This window comes from Protopterus annectens, chromosome 5.part1 (assembly GCF_019279795.1).
Source record: "Protopterus annectens isolate FY-2018-M chromosome 5.part1, PAN1.0, whole genome shotgun sequence".
NCBI classification, from domain to species: domain Eukaryota; kingdom Metazoa; phylum Chordata; order Ceratodontiformes; family Protopteridae; genus Protopterus; species Protopterus annectens.
In genome coordinates this window covers 696,163,023-696,182,999 of record NC_056736.1, presented here as the reverse complement: position 1 = coordinate 696,182,999, position 19,977 = coordinate 696,163,023, and the positions used below count along the sequence as shown (strand labels likewise).

At 41.8% G+C, this 19,977-nt stretch overlaps 1 protein-coding gene across 1 annotated transcript in view; it reads left to right on the top strand.

The window, feature by feature from the left end:
* TRPC4 (transient receptor potential cation channel subfamily C member 4) overlaps positions 1 to 19,977 on the top strand; it is a 1,584,344-nt gene that overhangs the window by 514,181 nt on the left and 1,050,186 nt on the right. The gene's annotated exons all lie outside the window — the stretch shown is intronic.

The window sequence follows — 19,977 nt, the reverse complement described above, 5'->3', positions numbered from 1 at the left end:
CAGCACTATGCCATGTTGGTGAGTACTTGGTCCAGTATGTTAGATCCTCTGGTTGGAGTACCCACTATCTGATTCAATGTGTTTGTATTGATAAAGTCCAGGAAACAAACCTGTAAGTTAAAAATTGATCATGAACTGGGTATTTGGTTGGATGATATGTGCCTCTAGTAGGTCAAGGTACAAGTTGTGAAATTGCTGGGCCATAGAGAGTGAATTATAATTAGCTAGGATATGGCAAATGACCTTGTCTGTAGAGATACGGATGTGGATGAACTCCAGGGCATCATCCAAAACTGAAGGTGTGTTTGTTGTAATGTAGATTGAGACACGTCCACCTTTAGTGCTTTTCTGTGCTGCTGTTAGCTAAATGTGTGTAATGCACTGTAGCCTTGCACTGTGGGAGCACTTTCTGCAGCTTTAAACCAAGTCCTGGTAACAGCACAGATGTCTACATTCTCCAGAGTGAGGACAGCTTGCAGGGTGTGGAGCTTCTTCTTTAGACTCCTCTCATTGAGTAGTAACATCTTAAGGTTGCTTTGCGTTTTTATTGCTATGTTGGTAGTTCGGCCATTTTTGTCACTGCCTAAAAATGATACGAGAGGGGGTGGACAAAGTTTTAGCCAATATCCAAAAGCCCAGGGGGGAACAGATGCAGACAATCCTAGGCAAAGTAACGTAGTCTGTTAACCATGTCCTGCCATGCTGACAGATATGGGATTCCCTAGGAGTGAAACCAGAAACTAAGCCAATTATTAAAATCAATCATTTTCTGTTCATACTGTGGCATTATCCTTGGTGAAGGTAGAATGATGTTCAAAGCAAGGCACATACCTGTCTGTGACACATATTCAGAGAGATCCAGAATGTCTGTTTTTCATATAGTGTAGTGAGGGGCATCTCAGATAATTTACACCCAAATGGACTCTGATATAATCATATTGGTACCTGTGGGGCAGTGACTTGTGTCCATAATCGACAACTACCCATTATCTTCTCCTTGTCCAGCCTGGTGAGAGGGGCATCTCTGTATTGTACAAAGGAGCCCCCTACGGCTAAAGTACTAGGTAAACTGTTTGACTCATGGGCTTTGTTCTTTGGGGACCATTTGGTGTAGGCTTATGTATGGTGCTTGTTGTTACTTTTGGTGTGTGTGTGTGTGTGTGTGTGTGTGTGTGTGTGTGTGTGTGTGTGTGTGTGTGTGTGTGTGTGTGTGTGTGTGCGCGTGTGTGTGTGCGTGTGTGTGTGTGTGTGTGTGTCTATGTGTGTGTGTGTGTTTGTGTTTTAGTGATCGCTGAGGATAGCTTTTGCAGTTTGATGGCTTAGGAGGTCTCTGAGGTTTGAGAATATTTCTTTTAAGCACCTCAGCATAAGAAGGTCTATGTGTGCTTTAATTGGTATATTTGAATTCTGAAGTATTAATGTTCCTGACAACCTTGTTTGTAAGTGAGATTTCTGCTTCCAAGAATGTTATGCATGTATATATTGAACATACTGTGTGAGTTTCTTTAAGGATTAAAAGACTGTCTGAGTACATGGGACAATTGCTACAATATCTCAGGAGGCCCATATGTACCACACTGGCCACAGAGACAGTAGGAAACTGCAAATCAATGTTGTCTGGACTTGTATTAGATTTGAGCTATTATGGCTTAGGGACTTGGTTTTACAGGGGGTCTCCTGAGAGGTGTCTAGGGTTAAGGGTAGATGTCAGATAGTACTAGGATATGTTATTAGTGCTGTTGTTGATGTGCTAACTAGCTGCCTTAAGCTTAACTCCATACAAAGCCCCACTGAGTTACACGTTAAAGTCCTAAATACTAGCTTTACAGGTAAATTGTACTACAAAAGTGCTTGAAACTCTACAGAGCACTGCTAACCCCCACTGCATGGTGAGCGGCTCCATGCAAAGATAACTAAATTGTAGCAGACAGAAAAGAAATTGAAAACTAACTTCTGTGCCCTCTGGCCAGTTAACAACTACACTCTAAGCTCCCTGGAGTGCTTCCCAAATCACATAGAAAAGGTAAACACCTTCTGCCACAAGATGGATGAGCCTGGAATTATCTTAATGTAAAAGCATAGCAAGTGCAAATCAATCAAATGGAAACCAAACCGAGAAATTATGTTTTTTTTAACAAAAAAATAAATAAATAAATGTTTTCAAAATGCAATCAAATAGTAGCGATCACTGAATAAAACAAATGCAAATACAAAAAAAATCAAGAAAATAAGCTTAGCTTAGCCTGGCTCTTGGTGCAGTAGAGACATGTGTAGAGCTTTGCTGAGCTTTGTAGAACTGAGCACGGGGTCATGCAAACGTACCTAATTTAGAGCAGACAGAAAAAAAGACGAAAATGAATTCCTGGGCCCTCTGGTCAATAAACAACTACAGTTTGAGCTCCCTGGAGTGCTTTCCAATTCAGAGAGACCATGTAAATACCTTCTGCCACAAGATGGATGATCCTGGAATTCTCTAATGTAAAAGCACAGCAAAAGTAACTCTCACGTGCAAATCAACACAAAATAATTAAGTCCCTGGCTACTGTGCTCTTCTCAGATGGAAGTAATATATTACAATTTCTAGGAACTAGTAATATAACTAGTTACTTTTTCAAAATAGTAACAAAGTAATAGTAATATATTACTTTTTTAGCAACTAGTAACTTAAATGTGCATTACTTTTGAGTTAATTTTGCTTAAACCAGTGGATGTCCTTACATTCACTGCTGCAGTATTTATTACGTATGGGATTCCCTGTTGTGGAAGCCCGATGTCTAGGCAGTCTACCAAAGACTCCTGTTGCTTTAAGGTATGCTGAATGTCAGTCAAACACTACTCATGTAGCGTAGGGCATAATGGTGATGTTCAGGCATACCGTCCTCAGAACTTGTTTGCCACCAGTCCGAACATTGTTTCAAACTGTCAGTCTGTTTGCCTACATCTATTTTCTGCCTTTTTACTGCCTTTTTGTGATTACACTTGTTTGCTGAAGTCCTCACCATTGCAGATAAGTACTCAGTTGGGGTTGTGTTATTTTTCTTGAATTGTTTGTGCTGTTTGTTTATCCAGGAAGGATAAATGCCAGTGTGGGTGACAGATTCCCCATAAAGACCACCATGATAAGTGCCTTTTTTGGCTAGGAGCTTCTCACAACCATACTTCTTGTTCGATTTCTCAGGCACTCATCCCAAAAACTCTTCATGGTAGGTTTTCTTCCCTTTCATTGTATCTTGAGAACCAGTGTCTTAAGCTTCTTGCTAAATTACAATGGAAGGAACTTCTCGCCCTAAGGGTCAGCCATCAGGGAGGAATGTGATAAAGGTAAGATTGGAATCTTTCACTGTCCAGCCTCTGCCAGTGTTTCTCCTGAGGTCATTACAAACCCAGTGGCTCACCTGGCTGTGTTTTTTGATTTCTCTGCCATGTCTGTGTTGCAGACCAGCAAAGATCTGGCAGGCAGCACATTGGAGGCTTTGCAGGTGTCCGTTTTGGACATTCAGGGAGAACCACAACTGATTGTTTCTGAGGGGTCAAGGGGGGGGGTTCCGCAGATTCTTATTAGGGAAGAAGTTCCAACTACAGTTGTTGAATGCTGTCCTGAGTTGGAGCCTTCTCAGTTTTCTAGGGTGGGCATTCCCTTAAAAAAGAAACAGAAAACTGAACATGTTTCTGCTCCTCCTGATGCTCCACAAAGTTAGTGGAAGGCCTTTACTCAGGGGTTATTTAATGCTTTACTGTCATTAAGGCCTCCTCAAGGGTTTTCAGTTCCTGCTCCTCCTTGGTTCTCTTCTCCACTTAAAAGGCCCAGGGAACTGAATTCTTCTGAGGAAGAGTTGGAGTCTGATGTAGAATCCCTTATTTCTTCTACTCAGATTCCTGTTTTTGCAGTGCCTCTAAAGCACCAGATTCTCTGCCCTCTGCTCCCAAGAAGCCTGATAGGTTTTATAGGGTGCCCAAGGATTGTTCCTTTTTGTTCAAATGTCCTGCTGCTGACCCCTCTGTGGTGTCTGTATCCTCTGATAAGCCATCTCAATTGCTTCCTTTATCCAAGTTATTGCCTTCTGACAAGGACAGCAGAATAATGGACAGCCTGGGTAAGAAGGTTTATACTTCGGTTACCCTAGCATTTAGGGCAATTAATTATCAGACCCCTATATCTAGGTATGTGTTGTCTCTTCTTTCTCTGGCTTGTCAGCTTTTTTCTGATCTTCTAGACTCTGAGAGTAAATCTTCTGCTCTTTCCTTGCTAGGGACTTCCTCTCAAGTAGTTCATCATTCAATCAAATGTAGTTATGATGCACCAGATGCCTCTTCTAGGGCTGCTGCTTTTTGTTCAGTAATGAGAAGGTATTATTGGCTTAAGCTTTAACCTTTACCTGACGATATCAAGGCTAAATTGATGGAAGCCCCTCTGGATAGTAAACTTTTGTTTTGGAAAGTGGCTGCTGGTTTGTTTAAGTCTCTTCAGGACAAGGGGAAGAACTTACAGGAGCTTAAACATGTGTTTGTTTTTCCTGTGTCTAAATTTCAGAGAAACTACCTTTCTAAGTCAGCCTTTATTTGCAGACAATCTCGCCCTCTTGCTTAAGGTAAAAAAGGATGTTAAACGGGCTCCTCTTGCTAAGGCCACTCAGACTGCAGGGATTCAGAAACCTTCCTTTTCTGACAAACCAGGTGCTGTCTGACTATCCACCTGTTCTCAGCCACATTCCTCTTTCTCTTTGCCTTTCTCTTTCTCTTCCTATTTGGCTTCACATCCCCCAGGATTCTTGAGTTCTGTCGATCATTAGTCAGGGGTACTTTTTGGTGTGGCTATCCCATCCTCCTTTTATGAGCATTCTTCAGCCTCCTCTGGAAAATCTTCCTTTTTTTTCCCCAGAGGTTTTTTGAGATCTCATCTCAGGCTACTATTTAAGAGGTGTCTGTGTCCCAAAGGGGAAGGGGTTTTATTCAAGGTTAAAAGATGTTACTTGGAGACCAGTTCTAGACCTCCTCATCTAAACACTTTTCTGAAGGTGCTTTCCTTTTGGATGTTGTCTCTTCAGACTCTGTTTCCTCTCTTGCTACCGCAGGCCTTTCTGGTGTCTTCAGATCTCAAGGATGCTTATCTTCATATTCTGATCCATCCTCTTTTCAGGCATTTCTTGCATTTATCTGCTTCCTGTTATTTTAATTTCTGTGCTTTGCCCTTTGTTTTTTCTACTGCCCCAAGGGTGTTCACCAAATACCTCGCTCCTGTGATTGCTTTTTGCAGGCTACAAGGGATCCAAATATTTCCTTACTTGGATGATCTGCTGATTCAGGCATCCTCTTCAGAGGTCCTTTTGCAAAATCTTTATTTTACCATTTCTCTTTTTCAGAGCCTGGGGTTCAGGATAAACTTCAAAAAGTCTTCCCTGACTCTGTCTCAGAATCATGTCTTTCTGGGTTTGCAGGATGCAGAAGGTGTCAATGCTGGCATCCCTGCCTCCTCCTTAGGCCTTAACTCTTATTTCTTAATTTCAAACTCTTTTTCCCCTGGTCACCATTATAGCCAGGAGTTTCTGAGAGCTCTGGGTTTCATGGCTTCCACCATTCCAATGCTCCCTTTAGCCAAACTCCACATGATGTTCCAGTGGTTTCTGAAGTTGGTGTGGCTTCAACATGTGCATCCTCTAGACTTAACAGTTCCTCTTCTTCCTTGTCTCAAGAAAGAACTTCTCTGGTGGATTCAGCAGTTGTCTCTGAATCCAGGGATCCCTTTACACCCCCCTCTTCCCCTCTCAGGCTCTATTCATAAAGGGATGGGGAGCAAGGTGCACATCAGTGTAAAAGAGGTGATAGCTCTTATGCTGGCTGTTCAGGTCTTTCATCCTCTTTTCTCTCTGGGGCCTCTCAAGGTATTCACAGACAACACCACAGTGATGTGGTATATCAACAAACAGGGGGGAGCCAGATCTTACCTTCTTTGCCAGCTGGCACTGCTGGTATGGGATGTGGCTGTCAAGTATCAAGTGACTCTTCAGGCAGTTTATATTCCTTCAGATCAGAACATTGTAGCAGACACTCCGAGCAGGTCCTTCACTCAGTCCCATGAATGGATGCTTCACAGGGATGTGTTTCAGGATGTTGTTCACCAGTGGGGTACTCCTCCAGTAGATCTATTTGTCTCTCCTATAAACAGTCAGCTTCCTCTGTTTTGTGCCAGACTCCCAGGTACTCTGGTGTGGAAGGTAGATGCCCTCTCATTTTCTTGGAAGGAGATGTTTCTTTATGCATTCCCCTCCCCTTCTCATTCAGAAAGTCCTGCTCAAAATTCAACAGGATGCTCCCAAAATCTTGTTGGTGACTCTCTTTTGGCCACAACAGCAGTGGTTCCCTCTACTTCTGCATCTAGGCAAGGGCAATCATCACAAGTTACCTCACAGAATGGATCTACTCACACAAGACAAGGGCTCTCTCATCCATCCCCACCTGTCCACACTTCAACTGACACTGTGGGTGATAGGGATTTGATTCTTCATAGACACCTTTTTTTCTGAGGACGTGCTGCAAGTCCTGCAGGAGTCCAAAAACCTACTACTAGGAAATCTTACTTATCCAAATGAAAGAGGTTTTCTATTTGATGTCTCTCTTGTAACCTGGACCCACTTACTATGGGTGTTCCTTTGGTTCTCTCGTATTTGTGTTAGTTGTTGAATGCTGGTTTGGCCTATTCTTCTATTAAGGCCCATTTATCAGTTCTTTCTGCTTGTCTGCCTTTAACTGCCCCCAGTTTGCTTCTAAATTTAAGGCTAAACAATTTCATAAATGCGTCCTTAATATTATACCTCCCAAGCAGCATGTTCCTCCTCCCTGGGATCTTAATTTTGTTCTGGAGAAATTGACTCAGGATCCTTTTGAGCTTGCGTTTTCAGCTCCCTTGCAATACTGCTCTTGGAAGACAGTTCATTTGTTAGCTCTTACTTCTGCCAGATGGGTGTCTGAGTTGCAAGCCCTTATAGCTTGTCCGCCTTTTTTGATATTTCATGAGGACATGTTGTCCTTGTATACTAATCCTTCTTTTATGCCTAAGGTGGTTAATGAGTTTCACTTAATCAGTCTATTAACTTGCCTACTTTTTTCCCCTTCTCTGCAATCTGACAGTGAGAGGGTGCTGCATACTTTGGATATGCATAGACAGCTCAGATTTTCTTTGGATAAGACTAAAGCTATCAGAAAACCTGACTAGTTCTCTCCTTTCATCCTAGGTCTTTAGGATTGCTATTTCCAAGCAAACTATTTCTACTTGGATTTCAATGAATATCTTTTTGCTACGCTTATCATGGCGGGAGCCTTCTTTCTTCTATAAAGGCTCATTCTACTAGACCTGTGGTGGCATTCTATTAGATAAGTACCTCGCACTTAGTTCTGCGCAGTTATAGAGGTGTTGGTAGTGTTTGACAGAGAAAATGGGCATTGAAATGCCCGATGACTGGCAGGCATGCTAATTCGCATGTCACGTCATGTGAAACTGCTGAATATTCATGCACGCATCCGTTAGTTGCACAGTTAAAGAGGAAAAATATTACTTTTACTCTGATTTGCAGGGGGCAAGCCCCCTGCACCCCCTTGGGGGGTGCTGCGCCCCCCACACACCCCGCTTCTTTACAGGTGTGGATGCCTTAAGGACAGGTGACCAGTTAAGCACAGGCTGTGCAACAGTGCTGCTACCATCTTTGTAAAACATTTTGAACCGGTAAAATGTTGTTTTCACATTTCACATTTAAGTCAGGCAGAGGTCACACCACAAAACAGCTTCTGTAAAGTATATCGACTGTTACATTTTATTGACTGAAAATGGTTTAAGAAAATGGTAGCAGCAGTGTTGCGCAACACTTGTAAAGAAGGGGCGGGGCTAATATTACAGAATTACCGGTAAAATGTAACAGTCGTTATAGTGTCCAAGTAAAAAAATAACAACAGTTCGGCACTTCGGCACAGGAATGAATATTCAGCAGATTCCACACGCTTCCAGGAATTGTCGGCCTGGAGGTGTGTTTAGGGTGGGATTTGCTACTGCGCACCCTGCTAGATACTTCTCTAATAGAATACCCCTGTGGTTTCTTCTGGTGCTTTTTTCTAGGGCTTAGACACTAATTCTATTCTTGAAGCAGCTACCTGGACTTCTTTGTATACTTTTACAAAACACTACACGTTGGATGGTATCTCCAGAGCGAGAGCTGGTTTTGCTAATGCCATCCTTCATGGCTTCTCAGAGGGCTCTACTGCTGCTTCCTCTTCCCAGGTTTCTTCTTGACCTTTGGCCTCTCCCATACATAATGAATACTGCAGCGGTGAATGTAAGGACATAGTATAGTCGTGTAAAATCTTCCCATAATGGTAGATGTCCTTGCCTTCACCGCTGCAGTATTCACTCCTACTGTCCATCTCCCTAGTTTTCCTTCCTGGATGTGCAGGTTTTCTTTGGTTTTCCTTGGACTGGTGTTTCTACTGGGGCAATCAGTTCTGAGAATGATATGCCTGAATGTCACCATTATGCCCTATGCTACATGAGCAGCATTTGGCTGACATTCAGGTACCTTAAAGCAACAGTAGGCTTTGTTAGACTGGCTGGACGTCGGACTTCCATGGCAGGGAATCCCATACTTAATGAATACTGCAGTGGTGGAGGCAAGAACATCTACCATTATTGTAAGATCTTACACAACTGGACTTTCTCGGTGTGGGCAATATCACACCCTAAAGAGCGATGGAAAACTTGCGGGGGCCCTAGATAGTACGGATAGTAATCAGATGTTAGGAGGCAATACAGACTTTGAAGGGGCAATTTGGATAAAAAAATTACAACATAATGTTGGCACAATTCATAGCACGTAGCATTCATAATAGATCATTAGAATTAGTCTGGGGAAAATTTACTTTATCTATTTAGGACTGCAAGGGAGTATTGCTGGCCAGACAACGTCAAAGGAAGAGCCCAGAGTGCATACAAATGCATCACTGCCATCTCCCCCTTGCTTCCCATAAGTGGAGTCTGGCAAGGGGTGCATGCTTAGCTCTGCTTCATAACCAAGCCCAACCAACTCAGCCCTTACAGGCAATCTTTATTCCAAAGTTAAGTATCTGTAAACCATTCTGAATGGATACCTAGCCAACAGCTGGCTCTGTTCTTGCTCAACACAGGATAAACTATATCCTCAAATGTGGAGAAATAACTATTCATACTTTACAATTCCTTGCAGCAAAAAGACTGGAATCCACTAAAAACTCTACCTTTAGACCAGGCAGTTGATTTTTTTAATACTACTTTTATGAATTTACTAAATATACTAGCTTCCATTAGGAAACTTGGGACTAAAGTTAAATATGCCTCATGGCTAAATAGGACAACAAAAGCCTTAATAAAAGCCAGAGACAATGCCTGGAAAAACTGGAAAAAGAATAACACTATTCAAGACAGACAGAAATATCAAGAATTACAAAATAAAGCCAAAACCCAAACAAAGGTAGATAAAACGAACTACTTTTTAGACATCCAAAACAAGCACTCTAGAAAACCCCAAAAGTTCTGGCAGGCCATCAATTCCCTTCTAAAACCTGGCAAAACCACCACCTCATCTCCCAACAACAATTCTGATAATGATAACAGAGCTTCAGAATTCAACCATCACATCACAGAATCTATCCTCACACTATCTATTCAACTATCCAACAAGAACACTAAAATCATCCCAACTGTAGAACAAACTAACATACCCACCTTCACACTCTCACCTGTACCAACCTCTTCAGTTAAAAAGTTACTCTCTCAACTAAAACCCACCACACTCGCAGCAGATGGTTTACCCACAAAGTTTCTAAAATTAGCTGCAGAATCACTAGCCTAACCTGTCTCAATTCTTATAAACTGCTCTATACAAGAAACCTATGTACCCCATCTATGAAAGTTGTCAGATATAATTCTCTTTCACAAAGACGGAAACCACTATAAACTATCAAACTAAAGGCCAGTTGCTATCTTGTCCCCCCTTTCCAAGCTTCTGGAGAAATGTATTCACACCCAGGTAATGCACTTCTTATCCTCACATAACCTCCTCTCCCCCACACAGCATGGTTTCCGCCCAAACCATAGCACAGCCACTGCTCTACTCTCCTTTACCAATCAGATTAACCATCTAAGAAACTACAACAAATTCGTCTCAGCCATATTCCTAGATCTATCAAAAGCATTTGATATGGTCTCCCAAAACCAACTCTTAGACACTCTGTCAACCTTATCCTTCGCCCCCTCTATTACTTCATATTTTAGAAGCTCTCTCTCTGACAGAAAACAATCAGTTAAATGGCAAAGTACACTATCTCCTCTATTACCAACTACTATAGGTGTCCCACAAGGATCAATACTGGGTCCTCTACTATTCACCATTTTCACTAACAAACTACATACTTTTACCCTGCATGCATCACTTATACAGTATGCAGATGACTCCACCGAAATCTGCTCAGTCCCATCCATAACCACTCTTCAAAAGCTTACTCAATAATCCTTCTGCTCCATGGAACAATGGATTGAAGATATCCAACTCGTTCTAAACCCCAACAAGACCAAATTACTCCTTTTTACCCCCAACAAATCAAAATTTACACCTCCTACCTTGACTATCACCTCCAAAAACAGGACCACAATCTCCACCTCCCCTCACACTAAGCTTCTCGGGGTTGAAATAGATAACAATCTAAACTTTAATGTCCATATCTCACAAACCATCACAAAGGTACATAAGAAACTAGGAACCCTATACAAACACAAACAGTTCCTAGCTAGACCAAGCTAGAATCTTCTTAGCCCAAACCCACCTCTTGTCTACCCTAATGTAAGCATCACCAATCCTAATTCATGTCAGGAAAACAGACCTAAACAAACTAGAGTCATGTTACAATAAAACTGCAAAATTTGCTAATAACTCCACTTTTAGAAGTCATCACTATCTTGCCCTGAAGCAACTACAGTGGTTAGAACTCCCTCAGCTAATTAGCTATCACCAATTAGTCCTTATCTTCAACATAATAAAGAACCCTCAGAAAACACCAGCCCTAAACCAACTTCTAAACCAATATTCTGCAAATAGCCCTCTACGCTCATCCAGCAAAACCCTGCTCTGCATAACCAAAGCCAGTAAGACTGCAGGGAAAAGTCTGTTCTCCCACACCATTGCTAGGGAATGGAATAACCTCCCCCAAAGTATCTCCTCTGCACCATCCATCTCACTTTTCAAGACATCACTATAGTCACACCTCTTGCAATCATGGCTCTGTCCCTGTATCACATAAAATCTTCTCTGTTCTCCTCATAACTTGCCACACCTCATCTCCTCACTGCTTACCTCAGATATTCTGTACTACTCAAATACTCCCTATCAGGAACTACTATCCTACAAACTATTTCTCACGCTATGACATATCTCCCAAATAGCATTATTTTCCAGATTCCATTCCTTCATTTTTATGCTTTGTACTACCAATAAGGAATTCAAAGATTTGCTATCTATATACCAAGCTTGCGCAAATCAAACTAAGGTACAAAAAAATCTCCTTGATTGTATATATGCCACTGTATAGAACTTTTCTGTCATTCGTGGATTATGTGTTGTCATATAAAGACATGGAGCTCTGACTGTATATATGCCTCTGTACAAAACTTGTTTTGTCATTTGTTGTATTTGTACTATTATGTTATGGAGCTTTTCTCCCTGGGCCTCAGCTGTAAATGGACCTTGTTTCAGTTGGACGTTCCTGGTAAACAAATGCAAAATAAATTAAAAATAAAAATAATTTGTAATAATTAGACACTCCTTTGAAAGGGCATTTGACACTCTGGTTGGTGGCAGCAGGTTACCATATTATTTTAGGGAAGGGACATAGCTGTAAATATGTGTCAAGCTTTCCCAGAAGGGTTTGGATGTGTGAGATTTAATTTATTTAAGTGTGAGTGTATCAGAGATCTTAAACTGGAACACATTGCTCTGAAGTGTGGAATAAGGAGTTACATTTGGGGTGGACAGAAGTATACAGTCCAGTCCCAGATTATATAGTGTGTTCTTGCTCTGCTCTCAGGAGAAAATTGTGAAATTAACTCCTGCTTAAGTGACAGTCTCATACTGGAGTCAGTACTGAGGATAAAAGCCCCTTATTTATTGACCCAGGATAACTGGGGACGTCACATAATTGTTGGCAGTCTGGTGGGGTATTGTTCAGATGTTACAGTATTATTGTTGTTCTTAACATGTTCTGTAATACGTTCGAGCTTTTCTCCCCAGGCCTCCAGTGAAAATGGGCTTCTACCCAGCTGGACTTTCTCAGTAATCAAATGACAATAAATAAATACATATATATAAGTAACCACTTGGCCACCAACAACTAAAATACAAATGTAACAAAATTAAATTCCGCGAACAGGGGGCTTTGCCTCCCACACCCCCCTAACTAAATATACCAACTCTGAGATCACACAACAGTGGAGAAAAGGGCAAAGTTCACCATGATGACCATATGATGTTCTGGGTGTTCATGATTTTAAACTTTCACCAATGTGGTCTTGATGATATGAAAGTCGACAAATGGTAAGTCAACTATATGAAGTAGACCTATATATATATATATATATATATATATATTTATTTATTTATATAGGGGGCCTCATCTGATTCAATATCCATTTGAATGAATCATAAATGATCAATCTCATTTGACTGACATCTCATCTGAATGACTCACAACTGACAGAAAAGTGTAGACATCTTTAGACAGTATTCTGTGGTGTCATTTCTGATCACATCAGATATTTGAGAAGTGAGTCTAGAAGAGTATGGGTGGATTGGTAATGGCCACCATCATGCTGTACCCCGAGATCTGTCAATGTTTGTGTTTGAAGCACTGTTTGTGGTATTTTTCCTTCTCCATGATATAAAAGCAAGGGAGGTGTGGGGCAAAGCCCCCATTTGGGGGTACAAGAGGCTTGTTCCCCCTGCAAAACATTGCTACAAAATATTTGTTGTGTAGAATGTTTTCTTTCAATTATGATTCAGCCAAATGAATTTTCAGTCATTCGTGTTCAGTGATTCATGATTCAGTCAACAGGTAGCACATTCGTCTTTGATGCAGAATGCTGTGAGATCTATTCCCACACCAGGCAAATTGAGTATTGCCACTACAGTGCAGTATAAAAGAGATGCTGCACTCCTGAATGTGTTATCCTTTGTATGAGACATTATACCAAGGCACCTTCTGTTTGAGTTCATGGTAACTCAGTTGGATGAAAAAGATCCCGCTGCACCTATTGAAAAGAGTAGGGGAATTTCCCCAGTCTCTTGGCCAAAGTTTCCCTAATAGTATCAATACCACTGGCTGTCTTTTGAAAACAGGCTACTAGCCTAGTGGGTCTAACCCTGTTAACAAAAGATAAATGTATATGAGTGCTATGAGAGTTATCACTGCAAACATTTTCTAACATGATGAAATGGTTGTGTTTTCTATCACTGGTACAGTTTGTCGAATTATGTAACGGTCGAAGTTCATTATATCGACCATTACCTAATTCAAAGGTTTTACCCTTTTTTTGAATTTGTATTACCCTGGAGTTAGTTTATTTAATTTCCTGTTTTTTGTTTTACTTTTCATAATCGCAAATATAACTTATTCATTTACATTTGTGAGTACTTTTTTGCTGTGATTTTAGTGGCGAGTAAAGGTAATTGCCGATGAGTTTGTTCGATGTTTTGTGTTTCATTCAAACTCACAGGCGATTATTCATTATAAACTCGTGTGTGTGTGTGTGTGTGTGTGTGTGTGTGTGTGTGTGTGTGTGTGTGTGTGTGTGTGTATATATATATATATACACACACACACACACACATACATACATACACACATGTGTGTGTGTGTGATTTGTATGTAGTTAAACAGATTTTAAACAAAAATTGGAAAGGGGTATTTAGAAGCTTTGGATTGATTTCAAAGTTAATTGAGAACTCCTTACTGGTATACAAGAAGGGCAGAAATTTAAAGTCTGTTTTGGAAAATGAAAACAAAAGGATGGACAATGATACCAACCAAATGTCGAAATGTGCACTTTATTTTTGATGGCAATGGCATTATGATAGGGAATTGTCCCACAACTATTATTACCAATGGCAAACACAACTGCAACACTCTAGTGCATACATTGGCATCTGTTTAACCTGCTTTGATTTTATGCAGGAAAAACTGAGCATACCCTTAGAACAAAGCATATACCAGCATGCATACACAGTAAGAAGAAATGATATTAACAATCCATTAAATAAGCATTGTAAAACCTGCAAGGGATTTTAAAAGTTTTTATGCTATGTACTACAGATAATCTCAAAGAGACATCAAAGGGGGAATCTAGGAAAAGTATTTGTAGTACAGGGAGCTGCATTGGCAGCTTGTTTTGAATGTCAACTAATTCCCAGGCATTAATGGGAAATTGTCAGTCAGTAGTCATCTGGCTATGAAGGCGGATCACATTTAAAAAGCATTTAGAAACAGTTAAAAAATATTTAAAAAAACATGTAAAAAGTATGTAAAACATACTTAAAACATTTAGAAAACATTTATTTGGTATTTTAAAAATAGGAGATTTTATAAATAATTCATTACTGAATTCTACCAAGCTGGTAATAATAATGTTTAATTTAACTTTTTTATAGCAAGAACTTTTTGGGGTCTATTGTGATTTTATACCTATAGTGTGCTTTAAGTGTCAACAATGGTGTTGCTAATCTGCAGCATGACAGAAGGATTTTAACAAAAATAAATTACATACAGAAATGACTTTTAAGCATTTATATTACTTATTATTAACTTGACAAATTTTTAAAATTCCGCCACTTTTTATGTTGTTGTTGTTGTCTTGGGAAGGGTTCATAGGTTCATAGGTTCATAGGTTCATACTAGGCTATCTGCCCAAGGGCATTTATAAGCCTAGCCCATAGTTATTTGGCTTTCGCCACCCCTTTAGTTTGAATAAAACTATGCCTATTATTTTGCTGTGCCTCTGTCAAGCAGTGACACTGAAGTAATCCCTGGGGTATATCTGCGATCCCCCATCCATTGGTCAAGATTCCTCTTGAACAAGGCCAGCGAGGTGCTCTGCCTCACATGTACCGGGATTTTGTTCCACAGCATAGGGAGTCTCTGGGTGATGAATCTGTCCCTCCAGCACGTTCTATTAATAACCGTGTCAAGGTTTAAGTCTCCCGCCCTTGTGGTTCTGAGGGATCTAGATTTTTTGAGGTGAAGCATATTCATCAAATCAGGGTTTGACATGGCCTTATATGTCTGGCACAGGTCACCTCTGAGCAAGCGGTATGAGACTGAATAGAGCTGGAGTTCTTTCAGTCGGGCAGCATAAGACATATTTTTGAGACCCTTTATCCTTTTGGTGAGGAACTTTTGGGGCCTTTCCAGCTGCTGCAGGTGTCGGGTCAGATACATTCCGAATGGGGCATTGTACTCAATCATAGGTCTAATGAGTGATGAGTACAGGGGACAATGACCTCCCTTGATCTAGATGTGAATCCCTTCATGATCAGGTGGGCAATGTAGAAGGTTTTCCTAACTACTTTAGCAACATGAGTGTCAAACGAAGGCTACTGTCAACCTGGGTCCCCAGATCCCTGATGACTTCTTCTGTGCTCAGTGGATTGCCACCTATATGGTAGCTAGGGGTAACCTTGTTTTTCCCGAAGGGTATGACTATGCATTTCTTGGCATTTAACTTTAGGCCATGGCTCTGGCACCAGTTATCCGTTTCTGTGAGGCCCTTCTGAAGGATATCTGTGTCAGATGTGTTTTCGACTATGGCCCAGTTTGCAGTCATCTGCAAACTTTGTCAGCCATAACCCTCCTGTGTTTGCTTGTACTTCAGAAAAGTAGATGCCGAACAAGAGTGGACCCAGGACTGAGCCCTGTGGGACACCACTTGTGACAGGCTTTGAGTCTGACATGGCTCCAGCAACTCTGACCCTGTGGGTTCTGTCACTTAGCCAGTTTGCAACCCATCTTGTGATGTATGGGTTTACATTCAAGCTGATGAGTTTTTCGATGATACCTGAGTGGGGTATTGTGTCGAAGGCCTTTGCCAGGTCAAGGTAGGCTGTATGGACTGCCTTTCCCTCATCAATGGCCTTGGTGACTGTCTCGAAAAAGTCAACCAAGTTTAAAAGGCATGATCTGCCTTTGACAAAGCCAAACTGTGTTGGATCCAAAGTCTGCAAGTTCCCTATGTCTTTATTTATGAGTTCCATTATGATCCTCTCCATGGCTCTGCAGATAAGGCTTGTCAAGCTAATGGGATGGTAATTTCCAGGGTCGGTGGAGGCAACGCCCTTGTGAAGTGGGACCACAGTCGCCGTGCGCCACTCCTTGGGTACGTATCCTGAGGTGAGGCTAAGATTAAACAGCTGTCCTAACTGCGGGTTTAATTCCTCATTGAGTTCATGAAGCACACAGCCGGGGACACCATCCGGTCCCATGGATGCTGTGTTTTTTGCTTTGGAGAGAGCAGTTCTCACCTGGGCGTTGGAGATGTTTGGGGGGCTACAATCCTCTGGTATAGATATCTCTCCTTTTGGGGAGAAGTTTGCACTGAACCTGTCAGCCAGTATGTTGGCAATGTGTGTAGGTTCAGTAATCTTCACATCATTTTGAACTAATTCTGAGCATATCTGGGAGTTTCCTCCTAGGTTTCTAACATAGCTAAAGAAGGCCTTATGATTGTCTTTTGAGTCCTTGGCAATTTTTCTCTCAAAATTTGCCTTGGATGATTTTATGAGAGCTCTTAGTTTTTTACTTATAATGATCAAAGGTGTCTTACCTTTCAAGGATTTTGCTCTATCTTGTAGTAGCTTCCTCCTGTTGTTGTAGAGCTTGTTTATGGCTGGGGTCCACCAGACTGGACGCTTGCCTTTGGTACAAAGAGTCTTAGTTTTGTTTGGGATTGCCTGATCCATGCAGTCCTGTAGGTGCTGGTAGAAGGCATTTGTAAGTGATTCAGCGGTTTGAGTAATGTTTACCACTGGCTCACGGGCCTTAAAGGAGACCACACTAGTTTTAGAAGTGTGAAGTCGGCTTTTGAGAAGTTTTTCACTGTGGTCTTTTTTATTTCAGGTGGGGGCGGGATGAGGACCTCCAGCGAGATTAGTTTATGATCTGATCTCACCAGTGAGGGGTATACTTCCGGTGTTGAACATTGTGATCCCATGTTCGTGATGATGAGATCAAGTATGTTTTCTCCTCTTGTGGGGATGGTGACTAGTTGTTCCATGGCATTTGAGTTTATGAACTCCAGGAACCTTTGGGCTAGAGTGTTTGGGCTTGAGTAGTGTTCCCAGTCTATATTAGGGTAGTTGAAGTCACCTAGTATGATGGTGTTTGGAGATACATTTATCCCCTCCATTGTTTTCAGGAAGGCCATGTAAGGTTCCTGAGTTTGAGAGGGTGGCCTGTAACATGCTACAAATTGCAGAGCAGTCTTGCCTATGGTTAATTGCACCTGGATGGTCTCCGATGCATCGTGCGTTGCCACCAACCTTGAGGTGTGGGTGTCCTTTATGAATATGGACACTCCCCCTCCTTTCTTGGTGTTGTCCGGATTTTGGGGCCGGAACGCATGATATGAGGTGAAACCTGATAGTGCTGGGGTGCTCCCAGGAGCCTTGAACCAGGTTTCTGTCACAGCACAGACATCGATGTTCTCCATACTGAGAAGGGCCTCGAGTGCGTGCATCTTGAGATTGAGACTTCTGGCATTGAGCAGCATTACCCTTAGTTTTTACTTTTTGTGTTCTAGGGTGGTAGGTTTAGAATTTGAGCCTTGCCTAAAAAAGGCACTACGGGGGTGGCAAGAGCCTTTGCCAATATCCGGAAGCCTAGGGGTGACAGGTGCAAGCCATCCCTTGCAAAGCAGCGTGGCTTGTCCAGCATGTCATCCCAGGCAGACAGACATTGGATCCTTTGAATGACACCAGAATTTAAGCCAATTATTAAAGCTGATCATCTTATCACTGTATTGTGGCATCATTCTAGGTGAAGGTAGGATACTGCTCAAGGTCAGGGTCATACCTGCCTGGGCTACATAATCAGAGAGCTCCTCAATGTCTCTTTTCATGTAGTCCAAGGAGGTACGTCTCAGGTCGTTGACACCAGCGTGGACAATGACTGAGTCGTACTTGTACCTGCTGTTGAGAGACCTGAGTGCTTGTGTTATGTGGCGGATTCTAGCGCCCGACAGGCAGCTTACTGTGACCTTCTCCTTACTCAGTCTGGTGAGCGGGCGTCAGTGTGTCTGACTATGGAGTCACCTATGACAAGTATGTTTGGTGTTGTATTTGGCCTTAAGGGCAGTGACTGCTTTGCACACTGATTTTTTTGTTTATGTGTTGTTTGTGTGGTGTATTGAGTTTGCAGTTGCTTGGGTGTCTGCTTTGGAGGCCTCTGCTGTTTAGGTAAATTTTTACTCAGAGCCTCCGAGTATGTCTTAGTGTGTTTATGTGTTTGATTCAGTGGTGTGGTTGAGTTATGTCAGACTGGTATTGTGGTGTGTGTAGTTGCCTTCTCCTCCTGCCTGGTCTTGCCAGTCCTGAGTTGAGAGAGCTCAGCCTCCAGTCTGGCTAAATAGCTGCATCTCTCACAAGTGTTAGTGTTACGTGGGAGGAGGAGAGGGTTGTCCGTGTACATGAGGCAATTGTAACATTGTCTCAGAATTCCCAGATTCACCAACTGGGCAGGAGAGGACGCCAGCATCTGACCCTTCGACATGCTAGAAAGAATTATGAGTTGGTATGAGACAGAAAAGTAGTGGGCTTAGCAGGAAGTGGGCACTCCTGGTGGGTTTTGCTAGTGAGAGATTTGTATAATATAGGAGTGCTTGACCTGCAAAGAGAATGCTTATAAGACAAGGGATATGCTTATAAGACAAGTGCTGAGCTTTTGAGAAGAAAAAGCTATTTGGAACAAGTGCTGCACTTTTTAGTGTAGGTGTAAACTGTTTAGGTTCCTAACAGAACAGTTCTAAGGGAAAAATTGAAGAACAGACTTTCTGGAGCCAGAAAGAGTTTAACCTTGTTTAACCGGTGCTATGCTGCTCTAGTGGCAACTCCGCTCTAAATCGCTAAAGCACGTTAAAGCATGCTTGATAGCAGGGGCTGGAAAGAAGCAGGAATAGACCCAAAAGGGAAAATAAAACTACAGTTTCAAGTCAGTAACCACCTCTACGGTGGGCAGGGAAGCTGCTCAATGTTAGTCACTGCCACTGATCAACAGAGAGACCCTCCTTCAGCCCAAGCAAAATGGCCTCACAGAAACTTTCAAACAGTTCAGGAACAGCAAGCCTGTAACTGAACTTTTTTAACTCTCAGAAAAGTGGGAAAAAAGCAAGATTTTTTTTTGTTTTTGTTTTTTTACAGAGATAGCAGAGGTTCACAAGTAATATCAAGTTATAACAGTGCAGTAAATGACCCCACACAAGAGTGCTAGGTCAAGGACAGAAAATATGCAAGTTTTAAGAAAAAACGATTTAAAATTAAGTGCAAACAGGAAATTCAGCAAACAGCTTTTGGTTGTGCTCTAAATACAGCTACTAATACAGAAATCAAGTTTAACAAGCCAGAAAATGCTCAAGCTAGGCAGCTATGCAGAAAAACTTAGCAAATAAACAGAGAAAAAATACTTAAAATCTCAAAAGTGGCTCCCTTCTTCTCTCAGCGTTTTTTCCTCTTGGAGGGTGCTTCACCAACAGCCAACAAGCCTGAAAAGATGCCCAAACCACGAGGCAACTAGGTTTTAAGAGAGGAAGATGAAGGAGTTATGGAAATGACCCCTAGTGGCCAATAAAACTACAGTTTCAAGTCAATAACCACCTCTACGGGGGCAGGGAAGCTGCTCAATGTTAGTCACTGCCACTGATCAACAGAG